Genomic DNA, 8,926 nt, shown 5'->3' with positions numbered 1-8,926 from the left:
CCATGTGGATTGAGTTTTGTGTAGCACGTGGTTCGTGTGCGGCTGCATGCTTTACTGTTGTCTTGTGCTGTTGCACGCAGCTCGTGTTTTCTGGTGTGTGCTGTCATGTTATGACTTGTGCTGTGTAGCACACAGCTTGTGCTTTTCATTGGCTGTGTGCTTTCATGTTATGTCTTTTGTGAACATGTGGCCACAGAAAGTATTCACATGAGTATTCTCATGGTGATTTTGTTTTGCTGGCCATGTGCTTGTGTTTTTGTTGTGTGAGCACATGGCTTTTGACTTTGTTTCCTGTGTGCCATGTGCTTGCATGTCAATTGTCTTGACCCCACCCATCTTGTTACCTGATTATTGGTTAATTTGCCCCACCTGTGTTCCCTCATTTTTTTCATCCAAATTTGCTCCCTGTTTATTGTCTTTGTGTTTGCAGTCCTGTGCTAGTTCATCGTTGAATGTTGTCTATTGCGTGCCTTGTCCTGCCAGCCACTCAAGTTGACAGCTGTGTTTTCCCCTATGGCAGTGTTTTTCAAACCGGTCCTGTGAGCACCCCCAGTACTGCACATTTTCTGTGTCTCCCTTATCTACCACACCTGATTCAACTCATCAGCTCATTAGTAGAGACTGCAAGACCTGAATGGGTGTGTCAGATATAGGGAGACATACAAAATGTGAGGTGCTAGGTGTGCTTGCGGGACCGGTTTGAAAACCACTGCCCTATGGGTTAGTTTTTGCTTTGCTTTGTTTTGTTTTATTATTAAAGAAGCTCATTCTTCCATCATTATTGAGTCCTCACTCCATATTTCACCCCTAACCCTGACATTTATATATTCTACCTCTCTATTGCATGCATGCTTGGTTATGAAATTCACAAAAACTTACTACATAGTGAAATAAATAAAATTATGTATCTTTTTGGAGTGAGCAATTCAGGTATGGGAAAGCAAATTTGGACTGGTGTACAGTTTGTGTGACATCCACAGTAGTTTTCGGTTGTTATGAACAAAAAAATGAACCGCAATTGATGATGAAATATGTACATCTTTGCATACTCTTAGTTACAATATTATGCATTTCTCATTGCATACTTTCAGAACAAACTGCCTTGGGAGAGCAGAAACTCTTCAAATCTCTTGTAATACACCTGTGGCAAGAAAAAACAAGTGATGTTCTGTATATATAAATTTGGTGGTAAATCCAAAGTGACAAAAATATGAATAAAACAATAAAGCAGACATATCTGAGTACGGAGTCATCACCTAGTTATAGTGGTAAACAGCTGCTGCTAGTTCTTACATTAATGATGCAAATGTGCCAAAAATGATAATGCCAAAAGGGTTTAATGAGGTCAATATTAACAACAATACTAAATGAAGTCTTAGTCTAAATGCAGTTTATGAGTTCAAATTATTTTTATTATTATTATTATTTTTTGGTGCTTAAGCCTTATGGTTGTGGGGGAAAAGTTGGGAAATACTGCACTATAGCACTATGAACACCTCAGGTTCTAAACAAATAAAAAATAAAATAAAATAAAATAAAATAAAATAAAATAAAATAATGTAATGTTAAGAAAGAATATGATTTACTTTGGAGCAAAATATGTTTTTCAACTGGAAGCTCAGGCAGTGAGGATGAGTGCCAAATATTAACCAAGTGCAACATATTAATGATTACATGAATGCTAATATAGCTAAATAAAACTTAGTACAAAAAAACAAATCAAATCAATCATAAAATTGTTCACATTGAAACCTTTATTTAAATATTCAAGATATTGATCAACATCGACATGACAGAGACTAGGAGAAAAAAAAATAGTAGTAAATACAAGAAAACTACAAATAAGAAAAAGCAGGGACATGTTTTGTATAATCAGGACATGTGAAATCATGAAAAAGGGGAAAAAAATAAAATAAAAATAAATAAAAATAAAAAATAAAAAATCAGACTCAGTAGAAACTTCCAGGCCCTAGAGACAACCCCTGACATACAATAATCTATAGCCAGGCTAGGCAACTCTGGCCCTCAAGATCTACTTTGCTGCAGAGTTTAGCTCAAACTAACCTGCCTGTATCTTACCAATCCTGAAGACCCTGGTTAGGTTGTTCAGGTGTGTTTGATTAGGGTTGGAGTTAACTAAGCAGGAACATGGATTATAATTATTTTTTGACTTAATCATAAAATTTGATACATGAAGAAAATTTGTTTTGGAGGAAAAAGCTAAATAAAAGAGTGAAATATGCAGATCTGGCATGCCTACAGCTCTTTACTAAGAAAGTATCATAGAGAGGCATAGTAATGTAAATAAAAAAACAAACAAACTGTCAACTCTCTTCTGTAGCATAATACAGGAGATTGAGGACATGAGCTGAACGTGCTGCTTTGAAGCAGTCTAGCTTGCAGCATATAATCCAAAAGATCAAACAAAATAAGAACACTGGTAAAAAGGAAGATGTGATGTTTTTAGATGTTTTGGTGGGGTGGGGTGGGGTGGGGGGACATCTCGTATTCAGTGGAAAGCTGGAGGCTGCTGCCATCAGTCAATTCAACTGGCTTTAGCATTTGCGGAAATTGAGAAACTGTGTGTAGCTGCATATTAAACACTGACATTCAGCCATTTAATTTAGGAAGATATAGATAACAGGCCACAATTCATACATCTAATTCATTTCCGTGAACTGAATCTTCTTAACTGGTCATTTAAAACATTTTGCTTTGTCAAATGCAAAGAAATAGGATTTTGGTTTTGGCTAATTTAGGAACATCCTACTTTTATGGCACTATGATGCAACTTATTAACAACTTCAACATGATTTATGACTGATGATAATTATGAAGTCTAGAAGTAGCCTTATATAGGCCAGTTGAGCACTCTTAACAAGCAACCAGAGATATTTTCTAGTTTGACCCATCTAACACAGTTCTTTCCGTTTGTTTATACTCCACAAAAACACATCCAATTTAGAGTCTGTATTGAATCACTGCTGCAAACCAAATTCAGGTGAGAGTAATGTCAGGAATGCTCAGAAATGTTTCACATTTAGTAGTTCACAGAGTTAAACATCTAATTTCACAATTTGTTAAAAACAAAGATTGGCAAAAAAAAAAAAAAAAGAAGCCTTTCAGGAGAAGAGCTTAAGATTTCAGACCCTATTTTGTACCCTGTTCGTGGAACGTGCCATTTATTTTCATAATAAGTATTGATTTTTTGTTATAATGTGTGTCCTCTGTAGATGAGAGCATGTAGTGGACCTTAATTAAATGATGATGAAATAGAGGATGGCAGAAGGACTGGAGGTTTGGACAGTGTTCAAGAGCAGTACAGAATGGTATAATCCCCTGTGCTGACATGGTTAATTAGCCCAGGTTAGAGGGAAGTGAGGTTGATCATATATCACACTCTTATTCACAGCTCCATTTACTATCCCACTTTAGGGAATTCTTTTGTCTTTACCCCTCACTGTAAGAGGGTTCAAAGAGATGAGCATTGTGTGTCTGGGCGGAGAGGACACATACGAAAGTCAAATATTAATTTGTCTAATTTCATAATGAGCAGCAACTGAGTAAAAACAGGGCTAATATTCCAGTGGGCCTAATTAAAATTGGTAAGAGCTTGAGAAAAGCAGTTGCACTGAGGTGATTTTAGACTCAGCTCAAATGAGAAGTCCTAATTAAGGAGACTGATGGCCTTTACTTAGAAGCCGCCTGAGATATGTCGAGCACTTCATGTTTGTCCCCACAGCAGATCACTTTGATTAACCACAGTCTGTAAAAACTCTCACAACAAAAAAAAAAAAAAATCCACATATAAAAAAAAAAAGATAAAAAAAAACAATTATAATAATTATGATGATTGTGATAATAAATATAGCTGCAAATTGCAATTACGAGGCAGTGCACAATAAAACCTTCAGCTCCTAAGCTCAGCCTACATTGTACTCAGTATGAGGCAAAGTCAAGAAAAACAAAAGTAGCACACAAAGTAGGATACTGTTGTAAGCAGGTTTTAATATGCAGGCTTGAATAGCAAACAGCTAATTACAAACAATATGGCCAAATTTGGACAGTTTTATTGTGTTGTACTATTCATGACTCTTCATGGCCAACTTATTTAAAAGTTATAACTACAGTTACCACCTTTCATTTTTAACAGGCCAAAGAACAACAAAGATCAAGCTCCATTCCAGAAAGTCTCCTCATCCTCAAGTTTGTTGATGCAGTACAAGAGAACAGCTTTTGATAACTTTTGACCGGCATGGTCAAACAAAATTGTACAAAATTTACTGGCATGTTTAACGATTGTTATCTTTGTTTATCATAAGGTGGCACTATCTCTAAACTTCTCAGGTACACACAGGAAAAGAGAAAAAGTATCAAATATAAAATTGTGTATATAATTGTAAAAACTTTTCTTGCTTTTTTAAGACACTATTTGTAAAATAAATGGTAATCTTCACATCCACTTTAAAACTTTTGCCATTCAAAATGGCATATAATACAGTCAGACAACAAATCAAAGCCACCAGATAAAATGAGCCATGAGCCAAGGAATTGGGAGAATAATTATTTCTATTTCTAGGCCATTGTTTATGTTTGTTGCCATTTTTAGGGATAGATTGATTAATTGATTGTTCATAATATCACTACCAGGCAAAACAGGTTACAAATATTAAGCTTGATGTCCCTGTGACATCTGATATCCACAATGGAAAATGCACTTTTAAAACTTTGAATGCACTTTTATGGATTTAACAAATTAGACAATGGATTCTGTATTAAGCACTCATGGTTGGATTCCTATGAAATCCATTTTTATTTTATTTTTATCCCAGATTATGACAGTCTTTGGTCACATAAAGACAAAGACATGGCTGAAAATACTAATGAAATTTCTTACTCCGTAGAGACAAAATGAACATTCACTTCCTTCAGATCACAAACTGAGGCCTGTTGAACAAGCCCTGTGTAGCCTAGTGACAGAACACATCTAAAATTCTTATCATGAGCACAGCAAGAAAAGCAGGACTTTAATGAAGAAAAAGGAAGCCTTCTGGGGGCCTGTAAGCTTGCCTATATGTAGAAAGTTTACTTTTATCGACAAAAAGGACAAAATGGGAATGGAATTTCAGATATGAAGTGGGATTTACAATCATAATCATAATCATGCAGTGAATTATTTTGGAAACAAAATGGAGGATTCCAGGAAGAAGAAACAACAAGCTTGGTGAACTCAATCCATGTAATGGGAAGTAAACGGTGGGGCTGCTACTCCTTTAAAATTGGCTGATTACTCTTGAGCACAGATGAGAAAAGATGGAGATAAATGTCATGACAACAGCAAGGTTTATAGTGGTTCTAATGTGAAGTGTTCAGAATATAGGGTAGATTGAGTAGACTGTTACAGTATAAGTCAGAAGTGCCAAAAAATAATATAATATAATATAATATAATATAATATAATATAATATAATATAATATAATATAATATAATATAATATAATATAATATATAGTTTGAGCCAGTGTTTTGTAAGAGCAATTAGATATTAATCACTATACATTCCCCCAGAATAATAATAAAGTGCATTTTATTTGTATTATTTATATGCCCAAACAATGATTAAACACGATCAGCTACCATTTAAGTCCCAATTTAAGTGAGACCTTCTGAATTGCTTCTCCTAACTGTACCCTGTTTTTAAGAATTTGCCATTAATCAGTTTTGAAGTGCCACACATCCAAATAATGGGCCTTAACAGTGATTAATAATTTACAGAGAAAGAATAAGAGAGGATTTGAGATGTTAACCATAGCAATAAATCACCCTCACAGTACTTGTAGAAATATTTAAATAGCGACACCAATAAAACAATACAGCTCTCCCTCTCTGACCTAGCATGACAAATCCATAACCATTATCAGCTTCCATTTTGCTAGGAAAGTAGGGAAGATTAAGCTGTAAGAAAATCTGAAGGATGTCAGTGTGTCAATGATGCTGAATGATCAACTGCTTCCCACAGTTTACAACACGAATAAACACAGAGAATGACAGGGCAAGGTTAACTGTTTTTCACAAAATGTTGGTGTTATCACAGTGAAAATATTTCAACAGCTCCTAGATCCATTAAAACGCTCTTTATGTGAATATTAGAAGAATATAATTAAGCTTGGACTATTATTAAGTACTTTTTTAAGGATCCTTACTCTTATGATTCTTAACCATGAGCCGGTATTTGTTGGCAGAGTATAGATGGTGCAGCTCTCTTTCATTCTGACTAATCACTTAATGTCTTTACCCATTATAAATACATTTTACTCTTAAATAATCTAACTTTTGACATTATTCACCCTTAAGTCTGATCTTTGTGTAGGCACTACCTCTCTTTGTGTAGTACAAATCAATGCTCACAGTAACTTTCAGGACTCATTTTAAGACACTCCAGTGTGTCTTTCTTACTGTGTAAACACTATAAACATTATTAAGCAAGATGTGAAACTTATAATTATTTTTATATACTTTAGCAAAACAGTTTGTTTTGATCTGATGGAGTTCAGCTTGCCTTGGGAGAAAGCTAACTGCCTAATCTTTCTCAGGGGTTTTAGATGAGGTTTCATCTTGTAAAGAGAACATCAATTGCTGAATCCTCTCACTGCCAAGCGAGCTGTGTCACTCACATCCATCAAGCAGTAAAGGCTTGAGTAGTTTATTAATACACTGCATTATGTATATGAGATGTTTGTTTCTCTCTCTCTTTCTCTCTCTCTCTCTCTCTCTCTCTCTCTCTCTCTCTCTCTTTCTCTCTCTCTCTATCTTTCACACACTTGTTCTCTTTTTTTTCTTTTTTACCTTTTTATAATTTTTACACTTCCATGTTCAACATTGAAGGAGTACTATCTTTTTGTTTTGTTTTTTATGATACAATGCTGGAATTGTTGCTAATCTTAATCAATGACACCATTACTCATCTGCTAAAAGCTACCTAAATTTATCCACTAGCAGAGCATACTCAGACTAATAGCGATTGCTTTCTGACACTCGTCCTTGGGAGGATGCCGGGAATGCAGCGAGAGGGCAGGAAGTATCATCTTAATGCCTTAAAGCTGCACTATATATCTCTGTGAAGAGTACACACGCCCCACAGGCTTTAGTGCAGCTGTATTTATGTTCACGCACAAGCAAGACTCTTCACATCTGCATCAAAAATATACCATAATGTTTAAAAAGAGCACTTTGAATTTTAAAGCAGGTCCTGTGGACAGATGTACACTGTAATATAAATACATGATTTCTGTGTTTGAGACATAAATGTGGGAATTGTTTTTTTATTTATTTATTTATTTATTTATTTATTTATTTTTTGTGGTACTTCTCACACCATATAATTTGCATTTGTATTTCAAAAATTAAGTGCAAGGACTAGTTATTCCTGAAATCCTGCAGAAAATACCACCTTAGATATTATTACTAAAAAAGCAGGATAGAAATGGAAGTAGCAACAGATATTTTCTTCCATATTGTACATCTAAGAACAGATAAAAAAAAAAAAAAAAAAAAAATCCTTTATTTTCATCATTTATATTGATGGGACTCAGTGGGTGAAGAGCATGGAGAGTTTGGTGTTGTTAAAGTCGTGAGGAAAAGGAAGTCGCGACAGATCTTTTATTTTGTACTGCGTTGTACATCTGAGTACATTTTAATGAATAAGAAAATATATATTTGTACGACGGGGATTTGGTTGATCCATCTGCTGTTGATTAGATTTTAAGATGTGGCCAATGTACTCAAAACGTACAGCAATACACTGCTTGCACTCAATTGTGGAGGGGTGGGGTTCAAGTAAACTAAATGATTGGAGATGTCTAGCAGAAAGAGAGAAGAGTCTGCCGTTTATTGAGTTATGGAATTGAAAGTTTATGGGGTAAAGAATAATAAATAAATAAACTGTTCACAATAATAACTATAACATGCATTTACAAAATAGATGCAGACTGGTCAACAAGCATGTCTTTTTGGTAACCAATGAATTTTTCTTGTTGAGCAAAAAAAACTAGCTGGTTAAGCTAGCTAAGAATCCTGGTTAGGGGATCTGCAGCCAGAATACAACATATGCTGGTCTTTTCAGCAGGGATATCATGCCGAGTAAAATGCTGTTTAGTGCTATATTCTCATGGCTGAGAATTTATTTTAATCCTTATTCATTCCCATGAGGACCAATGTGGCTGTCCTACTGTACTGTAGCAGCCTTGGATCCTCTTTGATTTCTGAATCCTGCAATTGTTGGACGCCTCTTTAATAACAAGTAATGTAAACTCAGAGATTTGCTACATAGGTTGACATCCCAAGGTTTTGTCACTTTTATATCATGAATTATCTATCAAAGTATGCAGTAGGGTTGTTAGACTCTGTGCATCTTTATACTTTGATGAAATAAGGGATGAAATGTCTAAAATTCTAACAAGCACAGTATAGAAAATTTGAGCATGAACTCAATTCCAGCATGTGAGTGTCACAGTGATTGACAGCACTTGCCTCTCTGTACTCCTCCCACGCTGTAATTGACTTGGCTGGGGCAGCTGTGTGTCTGTGTGAGTGTCTTCCTTAAATGGCTATTAATTAGCATTAGAGAGCGCAGTCTGCTCACACCTCGCCTCTCTTAATCCTGAGCGTGTGGCTTTTCGTGAATCCATTAGCCACGGTGTGGAAGTCACTTCTGCACCAGAGTCAATTACTTTATTCATGCTGCTTTGCTGTTTTGGAGGCTCAGCTTTGACTTTGTCAGCAGCCAGACTGAAACAAAAGCATAAAAAGGAACCAGCCAATTTTACATTTCAGACTTGTTTGATTGATTTCATATTTGCCTTTCATATTATTTGTTATTGGCCATTAGCCTCTTCATTCTCATTATACATAGTTCTCAAACATCCCA

The sequence above is a fragment of the Cyprinus carpio genome, chromosome A7 (genome assembly GCF_018340385.1).
Source record: "Cyprinus carpio isolate SPL01 chromosome A7, ASM1834038v1, whole genome shotgun sequence".
Taxonomy (NCBI): Eukaryota; Metazoa; Chordata; class Actinopteri; order Cypriniformes; family Cyprinidae; genus Cyprinus; species Cyprinus carpio.
This window is presented reverse-complemented; position numbering follows the sequence as displayed.